General features: G+C 46.1%; 1 protein-coding gene across 19 annotated transcripts in view; it reads left to right on the forward strand.

Moving 5' to 3' along the window:
* The window catches only part of CELF1 (CUGBP Elav-like family member 1), a 78,169-nt gene extending 71,876 nt beyond the window's left edge, over positions 1 to 6,293 (forward strand). For 18 of the 19 annotated variants that reach the window (XM_055314002.1, XM_055314090.1, XM_055314119.1 and 15 more), the window contains one exon: positions 9 to 6,293. The gene's annotated coding sequence lies outside the window, so the exon portion shown is untranslated. The remainder of the gene's footprint in view (positions 1 to 8) is intronic. The other variant, XM_055313983.1, reaches the window with a different exon arrangement.
* The last annotated feature ends 4,756 nt before the right edge of the window (positions 6,294 to 11,049 follow it).

Below are 11,049 nucleotides of genomic sequence, written 5' to 3' on the forward strand. Positions count from 1 at the left end.
TCTCGCAGGCACAGCTTGCCCTGAAGACTCAGCTACTGCCTTCTGTGGGAGTTTCGCTTCGTACAGAGGACGAGTTTGTGCTTTGGTTTCCAGTGTTTTACTTTGGAGTTTAGGTGCCATATCCTGAGTTTTTTTCTTTATTTAAAGTTTGCTGTGTTTGTAACCAGTGTGTGTTGAGAAGGACCAACATCAAACCGCCCTGGGGGAGGAGGGGGAATGGAGAAACATTAAAAAAGAAGATCAGAGCTTTCCCCAAACTACCCCAAGAGAGGACTGAGTGAAACCAAAAACTGACCCTAGAATCTCCCTTAGTACAGGAGTGGATGAGATGAAAACTGGTGCCCAAGAGCCTTGGGGGGCAGAGGCAGGGTTGCCTTTGGAGGTGAGGAGAGTTGACCCATACCCAGTGGCCCCCGGAGCTGGAGACTGAAGCTCCTCCCTAGCCGCCTATGGAGTTCTTGCCACCTGTCTTTCAGATTCTTGTGCAAGATTTCTTCTCCTCTTTCCCAAGAAGGAGATGACAGTTCTCTGGGAATAAAGCACCTGTTAAATTAGCCTGACATATGCAAAAAGCAGGGAGACATTACACATTACCAGCTTTTCCAGCCACTGATTGGTGTTGGATTGGCTCTGCCTGGCTGGTGGCTGCCTTTTAGGGAGAAGCAGCCAGTCAAAGAGGTCGTTTTTAGTTTATTTCAACACATTATTAGACCATGGCTCATTTCTAACAGGTCCCTTGAAACAAGGCCTCTAGGGAAGACATTGTCTGGTTTCCTTCCTTGTAGTTGACCACAGCAAAGAGTGTCAATTCATCCCAAGGCACAGTTTTCTCGTGAGGGTAGATCTAAGCAGGGCTTACAGTATGTAGTTGAAGGGGGCACCTCTCCTGAGCAGAGAGATCAAAAGCCATCAAGTTAGGGGAGGAGGAACCTGCTTCTTGGTGTACCTGAATCAGAAGGTCTCCTTAAGCCAGAGTGCTACATTTGTCAGTGGCCAGCACTCAGTGCTTAAAAGGATGAGAGATCTATGATCTATGCTTAGCTCCTTGGTTGAGGGGTCCCAGATGTAGTATCTCCCCCCCCCCCCAAGGCAGGCCCTTCTTCTAACCACTCCAGCCCCTTCTGCTCTTGGGGATAGAGGAGATAACAGGACGTTTACAGCCTCCATATGGATTTAGTGTTCATTTACCTCAGTATTACCATGTTCATTTTTGTCCTCGTGCTTACAGTTAGCTCCCTGCTGCCTCCCACAGGTCTTAACTCCGGCTCTTGCCTGTGACCCACACAGCCTCTGGCCCTGCCTCTGCTCCAAGAAATGCTGTGGGGGTGGAAAGCCAGAAAGGACGTGCTGTTGGGAATGTGCACCTGGGCAGAGGTAGCCCTGTTGGGATATGACTCTTAGCCAAGGCCAGGGACTGGGCCCTTGGGATCTTAAACCTCACAAACATCAGTCCCTGACCCCTAGCAACAGGGATGAGATTAAAGGGGTTGATTTGGTATTAAGTCTTATGGGGGGCTCTCTCCTTGTCATGCTGGCCATTTGGGTCACAGACAGGGATTGACCATCTTGCTGTTGTACAGGTAGTTTGGTGGTGTTTGATTATCCCATTGAAGCAGGGACAGCTGTTCCCTTCTCATAGTGATAACTTGGGTCTGTTGTCCTCTAAGAGACGTGAAACATACTTCTTAAGCTGAACCACGTAAACTTGAATTCCGCGCACTGGGAGAAATGTGTCCTGTGTTTCAAGGATAAAACTGTTCCAAAGGCTTCCAGGGTCATGATGGGATTTTTTAAATAAATGCAAAAAATAAAAATAAAAAAGAAAAAAGAAAAAAAGAAAAAAATGCTAGGTTGGGGAGGCGCTGTTCTGAATCCCAACCGGCTGGAACCAAGAATGTCGTTTCTATTTTTATAGAAGTTTTATACAGCTCCGGGGTGGAGAATATTTATTACCTAAATTATATCTCTGGAAAAGGCCAGGATTTTGTAGAATCCAGAATGTGATTGTTGTACACACAGGGTGCTGTGTATGATTGAAACTACTGACTCTCTGTGGCCCGTTTGCAGCCCAGCTAATAATCTGCCAGAGGGGAAGGAGTTAATGCTGTGAATTGGCAGAGGAGAGAGCTGTGCTCCCCAGGGTGCTGCCGGTGCTGTGATAGCTGACCTTCTGTTCTGTCTTCCTTCTTGGCCATGTGGGGTTTTCCAAAGCCCAGAATTCCACTCCCTTCCTACTTTCTCTCCCTACCTCTTTCTCCTCCCCATTTCAACTATTATTTGTCCTGGACTCTGGGACCTTATGAAATGCCTTTTCAAATAACATGAAAGGCAAAGGTGCAATCAGCCTGCCTTTGGTAGCAGACCCAGAGGTTCCATACCTGCTTGTGGGTTCTCTTTTCTAAAAGGAGTATGCGTCACAGCAGGGCCCTGGGCTGCCATAGTGGCCAGCTGGTGAGACCAGGCACTTCTCTGTTCTCTTCTCCCCTGCCCAGTGAGTGAGCATAGTAGCACTGCCCTTGAGCACAGTTCTCTCCCCAGGCCAAAGATGGTTTGTGAAGAAGCTGCTCCCCTACAAGTCTCATGGTGTGGAAGGGTTCAGCTCGGAGAGTGGAGACTAGCAGTCAAGTCTTAAGCAATCCTTTTCTGTTGTGTGGGGGGTTTCACTTCATAAGTGTGTTTTCTGCCTATAGTTTTGTTTCTTACTTGGGTTTCATCATGAAATTGATTTGCCTTGAATGCAACCAGACACTGTCTCCTGGGTCCCACATGAGTGGCCAGGGCCTTGTGTGGAAGCTAAGAGCTTGGATTTCTGGAAACAAAAGGCTGTTCCCATAGAATTGAGGAGAAATCCTGGCCCTTTCCTCTAGAGTTCTCCCCACTCCAGCCATTTGTCTTCTGCTTTCTCCTGGGTTTGACGAGGGGAGAGGCTGGAGCTCTGTTCCACCAGAGACCTCCCTTCTTTTCCCACTACAGATGTGTTTGGGTGCCTCGGGGGAAATCCAAGCCTTAGGTTCCCTTCTGTCTCTGGCAGTTGGATGTTTTCTTGGTGTCCTCCATGTCCTTTTTGACTTTTCCCTGTGTCCATTGTTAGCATGTGCAAAAGTTCCCTGTCATTACCCAGCCCCCGCCCCGCCCGCCTCCTCATTTCAGGGCTGTACACAGTGAGTGTTCTCTTCTCTCTCTCTCTCTGTTTGGATGTATTGCTCTGTGTAACTCAGTGGGTCTCCCTCTTTCTGGTTTGTTTTTTTTTCTAGATTCCTGCCGTTTGTTCATCGTTGTGCCTAAAGCATGTCGATGTGGCGTCAAGTACATCGTCCAAATCCCTGTCTCTTCAGCTTCTCTGATGCTTGAACTCTCACCTTTGACCTTGTGTTGACCTTTGATGCTGACGTGTATTTTTATTATGTTTGTTTCTTTCTTTGTTATTTCTTTTTTCTTTTCCTTTTTTTTTCTTTTGTGCTGCCAAATTGGTTTTGCTAGAACGACTGCTGAAGGGGAAATATTTAAACTTGCATTTGAATATAAAAAAATCTATTTTTCTAGAACTTCATAAGATAACCACTTGATTTTGTGATTCCAATTCTTTGTAACTGTCTTCAGAGCAGCCCTACTAGCACATACCGCGTGGTGTTTGTATTTCTGTGAACACACAGCCAGTCCGTTTCTAGGCTTTGTTTCTCTGTGTGCTTAGTTTTAAAGACAACTTTGAAGTAAACAATGAAATAAAAGATGTCACTAAAACCTTTGAGGCTCCTGAGCACATTTTGCTGATACAGTTTGTGGGGCTTGAGGAGACCGCATGTGTTCTTTTGTTTTTCTGAGTTGTCAACTGCAGAAAACACCTGAACCCCCTTTCCTTTTTGACCGCAGGCTGCAGTCTGGGCCCCAGCCAGCCCTTTTTCTTTTTCTTTTTCTTTTGTGGTTCTTCCCTGTAGTGACCCTGCAGGGAGCCTTCAAATCCCTCTGGCCCCTTCCCCTCAGCCCCGCTGTGCCCACCTCCATGCTTGTTCCTACAGTCTCCACAGCAAAATGTGATGCTTTGATTTTTTTTTTTTTTGTTTTTGTATTGTTTTTGTGTTTTTGTTTTGAATTTTTTCCTTTCCTACTAAGATTATGCCCAGAAAAAACAAGTTTTGCATGTTTCCTGCTGTTTCTTCACACCTTCGTATATATCACCTTCACCTCTCTGTTTTCTATAGTTTGTGCAAAAACTGACCGATTTAAAAGGGTTTCAAAGAAGCTGTTTTAAATTGTTGTGGGGTTGATTATTTTTTTCAAGATTGTATTGTTTTATTTTGAAGTGGCAACTTTCTCCTCTATTGCCCTTAGAGCGTTTGCCTGTGCACTTAGACTGTCACCTTATGTGGCCTCCAGGCCTCAGCGGGGCAGGGAGAGGGGGGCAGTCCAGGAGGCTGGCTGCTCTGCTCAGTGATGGGTGGGAAGGGGCATCCCCCCTCCCCCCCCCAAGAGGCATGAGGAGCAGAGATAGAACCCAGAAGGTGGCTGCGGGATGGGGGGGTGGGGGGTGGGAAGAGGTTTAGAGTATTAGGGGTAGTGAGTGTCCCTCAGCCCCAAAGAAGGAGGGTGCTCTTAACCACTCGGAGGAGGCCATCTGTGCACTAAGTGGCAATATACCTGCCAGCGCTTTTCCTAGGTGACAAGCACAATACTACAGTCTTCACACTGTTTACAGCCCTGGGCACCAACTACCCCACACTGGCTCTTCACCGAAGCTCTGCCCTTGCTTAGCTAGTGGGGTGGGGGTGAGGGCAGGGATTTTTTTTTTTTTTAAATTGGGTGAAGAGCCAAAAAGCTACTGTCCCTGGGTGCCAGGCAAGCCAGTTCCTTGGTTCCCTGAAGGGAACTTGCTCTCCTCTCTTGTGGCACCATCCAGCCTCAGGGTCTTAGGGACTTTTGAGTAAGAATTTGAATGGCGGAGGGAGAGGCCAGAGGAGACTAGAGGTCACAAGATGGATCTGTGGAGGTAAGAGGTTGCAGAGGGAGGAGTTTGTGATAGATTCCACCCAGACCTAAGTTGCTGGTGGGTGGGAGAGCTGGGAAGTAGGATTATCCAGGGAAGGGTGAAGAAGGGTAGCCGAGGGACTGGGGGGAGGGGGGTGGGGAAGGTAGAAGCACTGTTAGCATCATCCATACAGGGGTTGATGAAGGAAGGGATCCTGGCAGAATTTTTGCTCTGGGACCCGCAAGTTGCCTAGTATTATGCTTGAGGCCACTCTCACTAAGAGGAAGGGGCGGCCAAATGGAGGCCCAGTGGATGGTAGGCTGCTTAATTTCCTGGAAGGGGTGATTGGATGGAAAGAGGCCAGGAACCCCAGCCTGAGCGAGACTGCCGTGCACCCCACAGTCTGACTGCACAGAGCCGCCTCTGTTGGCAGAAGGCGCTGAGGCTCCCCTTCCTGTGTATTCAGAATCCGTGTTTGCCAATATATTTTGCTTTCAATTCCAAGAGGAGCTCTGGGAAAACCTGTGGATAAAACCAAATGCCAAACGTTTTGGACGTTGTTTCCTTTTCCTTTTTCTTTCTCTGATTGTTTTAATTGTTCTGTGGTGGTTTTAATGGATTTGAGACCCTGGAGCGGCAGCTGCCTTTCTGATTTCCAGCTGCTTTTTGTGAATAATTTAAAAAGAAAAAAAAAAAGAAACTTTACATTTTGGAGACAAACCTGTGTGAGTTTTTTATTGGTACAAACGTTGTATTTAACACTAGGGGTTTTGTACAGTTTTTTGCCTTTTCTACTAGAAAACAATGTAAAGTGATTTCACAATGTGAAGAGAAAAAAAAATTGCCACTATGACCAAACGCACAGTCTGTTCTGCAGCAACAACGGGATTCAATCAACTCAAAGTCGTGATTCAGCCGTAGAAATGCTTTTCCTTTACCTTGTTTGAGCTTTTCCTTTCTTTCCTGTTTTGATTTGCAAAAGAAAATGTCTTTTTTGTGTGAACTTGTGTTGTACTATGTAGAAAATTATGGATTTTACTTTAATGGTTTAAAAAAAAAAAAAAGGCAAGAAGAGCCTTTGTCGCTTTTCTGACCTGATCACAGAGTTTGTGTAGTGGATTAAAAAAGAAAAAAAAAATTGTTACAAGTTTGGAGCAAGGGAGTATGTGTTTAAAAGGAATCTCCTTCCTTTTTGTGTGTTTTTCCTTTTGTCCCAATGGGGAACCTAAATCTGTTTTAATTGCACAGACACACGGACAAAAAGTCATTTTGTATCTGCCAAGTGTGGTACCTTCCTTTGTTTATTTGCTATTAAACTGTTTGAGAAGAACTGATGATGTCTTCAGAGTTGTTATTGGTTATCGGGGTGGTCCTTGGGTCTGGTGGGCGTTTGGGGGCATTCCTGAAGAAGGGGTGGGGATCCTGGTAAGGTTTCATTTTGGTGTGCCAGTTTCATGAAACCGAACTCACCAAAGCCTCCTGCAAGAACGTAATTTCTCCTAGAAAATACCTTCTCCGTCACCCTCCATTCTTCCACAACATCCCTGCTGACACAGGAGTACCTTCAAACCTTTTTGGCAACCTTGATTTTTGTGCTTCTTTCATTTCTGATAGTGGCTACCACACTGCAGAACTGGCCAAAACTGTGAGTGCAGATCCTCTCTCTGGGCTGTGGAGTTCTGCACCCCAGGGAGGTGCCTGACCAGCACAGGGTCCCAGAGCTTCCTCTCTGGGCCTTTCATGTTCCACCCCAGGGTGGTTCAGCAACTTTCCTTCCTCCCTCATCTCCCCCCCCCCCCATCTTGATCACCAAAGTGTATTTCTAAGATTGAGTTTACTACTTAGTAATTCTAGGTCAGTCTCCAAGTGAGACCCAACATCTGGGCCTCCTCAGACATCCAAGAGCTGTAGGCTCAGCACCAAGCTGGGAGTCTAGAGGCTTGTCACCAGCACATGGGCTATGGGTGGGTCAGGCCTCACCTTCCTCAGAGTCCCTCTGTGGAGTGTGTCTGGAGGAATATTTCTTAGTGGGAGTTGCACTGAATACTAGCCCATGAAATGTTCTATGAAATAGGAGTTCTGAAAGCAAATACATTTGGGAATAGTGCTTTCTCATTTGTGATCATTAAAAATAAGTTTAAAAAAAAATAAGTTTAAAAGTGAAAACTTTGTATTACTCTACTCTGTAGTAATTATCCTACCTAATGTTCATTGACTTTAACCACAATCCAAGTGCTGTGGGAAACACCTGTTACATGTTACATGTTTTAGTCGGTGAGGAAGCTGCTGTTCCCATCCCCATTTTGTAGATGAGCAAACTGAGGTTAAAAGAAATTGGGTTGGGGTGCCTGGGTGATGCAGTTGGCTAAGTGTCTGAATCTCGGTTTCAGCTCAGGTTATGATCTCAGGGTTGCGTAGTTGGGCTCTCCGCTGAGCGCAGAGTGCCTGAGATTCTCCTCCCTCTGCCCACACATATATTGGTGTGCTCGATCTCTTTCACTCAAAATAAATCTTAAAAAAAAAAAAAAAAGAATTGGGTTGCCTACTAGAAAGTGGTGGGCACTGAGAATCAAACCAGATCTGCCTGCCTCCCAAGCCCTTTCTCTTAAGCACCAGTGAGGAGAAATAACGCCAGGAAATGTGTGTCTTCTCACACAATTATACCCCGTCCTCTAGGCTCTAGTGAAGTGCACCTGGGGGTCTGCAACTTGTGGCTCCTTTAGGTTTTTCACTACTGCAGCCTTGCCCTCCATAGAGCAGCTGTCTGGGTATAGAGGGGATTTGCTGAAAACTCACTGTTCCCAGATAGGTTGTCAGTGAGGTGTCCCGTCCTGTGAGGAACAAGGTGCATCCGGTATCATTCCTGCCACTCAGGTCTCCTCAATCTGGTGCCACCTAAACCATTCTTTACCTAATGGGTTCTCCCCTCCCCCCATTGTGATAAAATGTATATAACACAAAATTTTCAGGGTGCCTGGGTAGCTCAGGTAAGTGTCTGCCTTCAGCTCAGGTCATGATCCTGGGGTCCTGGGATCAAGCCCTTCCTTCATCAGGCTTCCTGCTCTGCGGGGAGCCTGCTTCTCCCTCCCACTGCCTGGTGCTCTGCCTCTTTACGCACTCACTATCTCTCTAATAAATAAAATCTTAAAACAACACAAAGTTTCCTTAAACCATTCATAAGTAGATAATTAAGTGGTATTCACCACATTTACAGTCTTGTACAAGCATCACCACCTATGGTTTTTAAATCAACTTGAAATGCACCTATTTCAACTTCACCTCATTCTGACCATTAATATTTTTCATAAATGTGAAAATATCACAAGCTTGATATTTTAATTTTTTTAAGATTTTTAAAATTTATTTATTCATGATAGACATAGAGAAAGAGGCAAAGACATAGGCAAAGGGAGAAGCAGGCTCCCTGCAGGGAGCCCGATGTGGGACTTGATCTCGGGACCCCGGGATCACACCTTGAGCTGAAGGCAGATGCTCAACCACTGAGCCACCCAGGCGTCCCTATTTAAATTGTTTTTAAATGTAGATTAATTATATGTGTCTACATACACATTAAACTACATAACCAACATATATGAAATGCCCTTAAGGTGCCTTCTCAAAGAGGGTGTTTCACAAACTTCAGGGAATGGGGCCAAGCTGGAGAGTCAGAGGCTTTGAGGACTCCCTTCTTGACCTGTTTCAGTGACAACAAGGTGGTTGAACATGAAGTTCTCTCCCAGCACAGATTCTTCTGTCACTCAAGATCAAAGTGACAGATCTTGGCTTTTAAGTCTTTGCTGTAGGACGCTTGTCTCCTGAGGTAAAACTTGATATAAAAATGAAATGTGAGAAAAAAAAAATGAAATGTGAAGTACAACTCGTTATCTTTCAACTTAACATTGTACTTAGGCTGTTGTTTCTCTTTAAAATTTACCAAAAAGCCACCCGCAGCCCAGGTGGCTCAGTGGTTTAGCGCTGCCTTCAGCCCAGGGCCTGATCCTGGAGACCGGGGATCAAGTCCCATGTCGAGCTTCCTGCATGGAGCCTGCTTCTCCCTCTGCCTGTGTCTCTGTCTCTCTCTCTCTCTCTCTCTCTCTCTCTCTCTCTCTCTCATGAATGAATAATCTTTAAAAAAATAAAACGAAATAAAATTTACCAAAAAGGGGACACCTGGGTGGCTCAGCGGTTGAGTGTCTACCTTTGACTCAGGGTGTGATCCTGGAGTCCTAGGATTGAGTCCCACATCAGGCTCCCTGCAAGGAGCCTGCTTCTCCATCTGCCTATGTCACTGCCTCTATCTGTCTGTGTCTCTCATGAACAAACAAAATCTTTATAAAAAAAATAAAATTTACCAAAAAGAAAATGCCAAAAGTAACTGTTTTTAACCTTTTAAAAAATTAGGCTTGTGCACCTTTAGAATCGTATAGCTGTGTCTTAGTTACACTGTTTGTATTCCTTTTATATTTTTTATTTTTAAAAAAAGATTTTATTTATTCATGAGAGACACAGAGACACAGGCAGAGGGAGAAGCAGGCTCCATGCAGAGAACCCGATGTGGGACTTGATCCCACAACCTGGGATCACGCTCTGAGCTGAAGGCAGATGCTCAACCCCTGAGCCACCCAGGCGTCCCTGTATTCCTTTTTAAAACCCACATGCAGTCACCTTTTATTTTTGAATAGATTCCTCAGCACCTAGTTGTTCCCATGCTCCTGGCTCACCACAGAGGCAGCCCCCGCATTGGGCTCTCTTGGCCACCACACATCTGCCGTAACGCTCCCAGGTTTTCCACATACTGTGCTCCCTTGAACCTCTCAGTCCCTGATGAAGAAAGGCATCGGGAAGGAAATGAAATCCAGGTTTGTGACTTCACCTCTGGGAATGTCACACTACTGTCTGGCAACGTTGCCCTTCCAAGAGGGATTGTAGATGGCTTTTTCTTGCACCTTCTGCCTTTCTCAAGCATTTTCCTTCTCTCTCAGGAGTCCTTTCCAACCCCCACCATCTGCTGTTTAATTTCTTCTGCATACATTGACTCTCTTTTCCTGGTAAAGGCTTCAGCTCTAGGGATGGCTCTTGCTTTTTTAAAGAGTCTTGAGAGGAGGGGAAATGGAACACGTTTCAACTGGGAAGAGGCATCCTGACGCTCCTGTAGCCAAGGCCACAGGGCTTTAGCACTGGCTGCATCCCCACCAACACCCTGTCCGCCCCCTAAGGGGGTCCCACTGTCCTGAGGCCTGAGGTTTTGGTGTTTTAAAATTGCTATAATTCACCCACTTAGAGGGGACAAGTCCTTGGATTTTAGCATTGTGAAACCACCACCACAACCTAATTTTAGAACATTTTCATCACCCTGAGAAGAAACCTCGTACTCCTTAGCAGTCACTCCCCTTCTCACCTCCCCCTCATTCCCAGCCCCTGGCAACCAGTAATCTTTCTGCTCTATAGATTTGCCTATTCTGGACGTGTCATATAAATGCAGTCATAGAATATGTGCCTTTTGTGTCTGGCTTTCACTTAGCCTTGTTCTTTCCTCCCCCTACTTGAAAGCAACTCACAGCACTAGGCTTGTGCCACCTGCTCCTGCCATTCCTGGTCCTTCTGAGCCTGCTTTCTTGCAATCCAGCCACGTTTCTGCAGCTCCTGTCCCTTCCACTTCTCCAGCACCCCGTGTGTTCCCACTTCACCATCTGCCTCACCCTGAATCTGGCTGTCTTCTGGACCTGTCTACACTGTCCAGTTTGACTAGCCCCTAACCACTGTAGCTATTTAAAACAAATTTCATTCCTCACTTTCACAGTGAAGCTATATGTGACCGAGGACTGCCATATTGGACAGTGCAAGACCTAGAACAATTTCCATTATGGCAGTCAGTTACAGTGGCCAAGACTGAGTTTGATTTAGAAATTAGCATCTCGGGCAGCCCGGGTGGCTCAGCGGTTTAGTGCTGCCTTTGGCCCAGGGCATGATCCTGGAGACCTGGGATTGAGTCCCACATCAGGCCCCTGCATGGAGCCTGCTTCTCCTGCCTGTGTCTCTCCCTCTCTCTCGCTCTCTCTCTGTGTGTCTCTCATAAATAAATAAAA

Source organism: Nyctereutes procyonoides, unplaced genomic scaffold, assembly GCF_905146905.1.
Source record: "Nyctereutes procyonoides isolate TBG_1078 unplaced genomic scaffold, NYPRO_anot_genome, whole genome shotgun sequence".
Classification (NCBI taxonomy): Eukaryota; Metazoa; Chordata; class Mammalia; order Carnivora; family Canidae; genus Nyctereutes; species Nyctereutes procyonoides.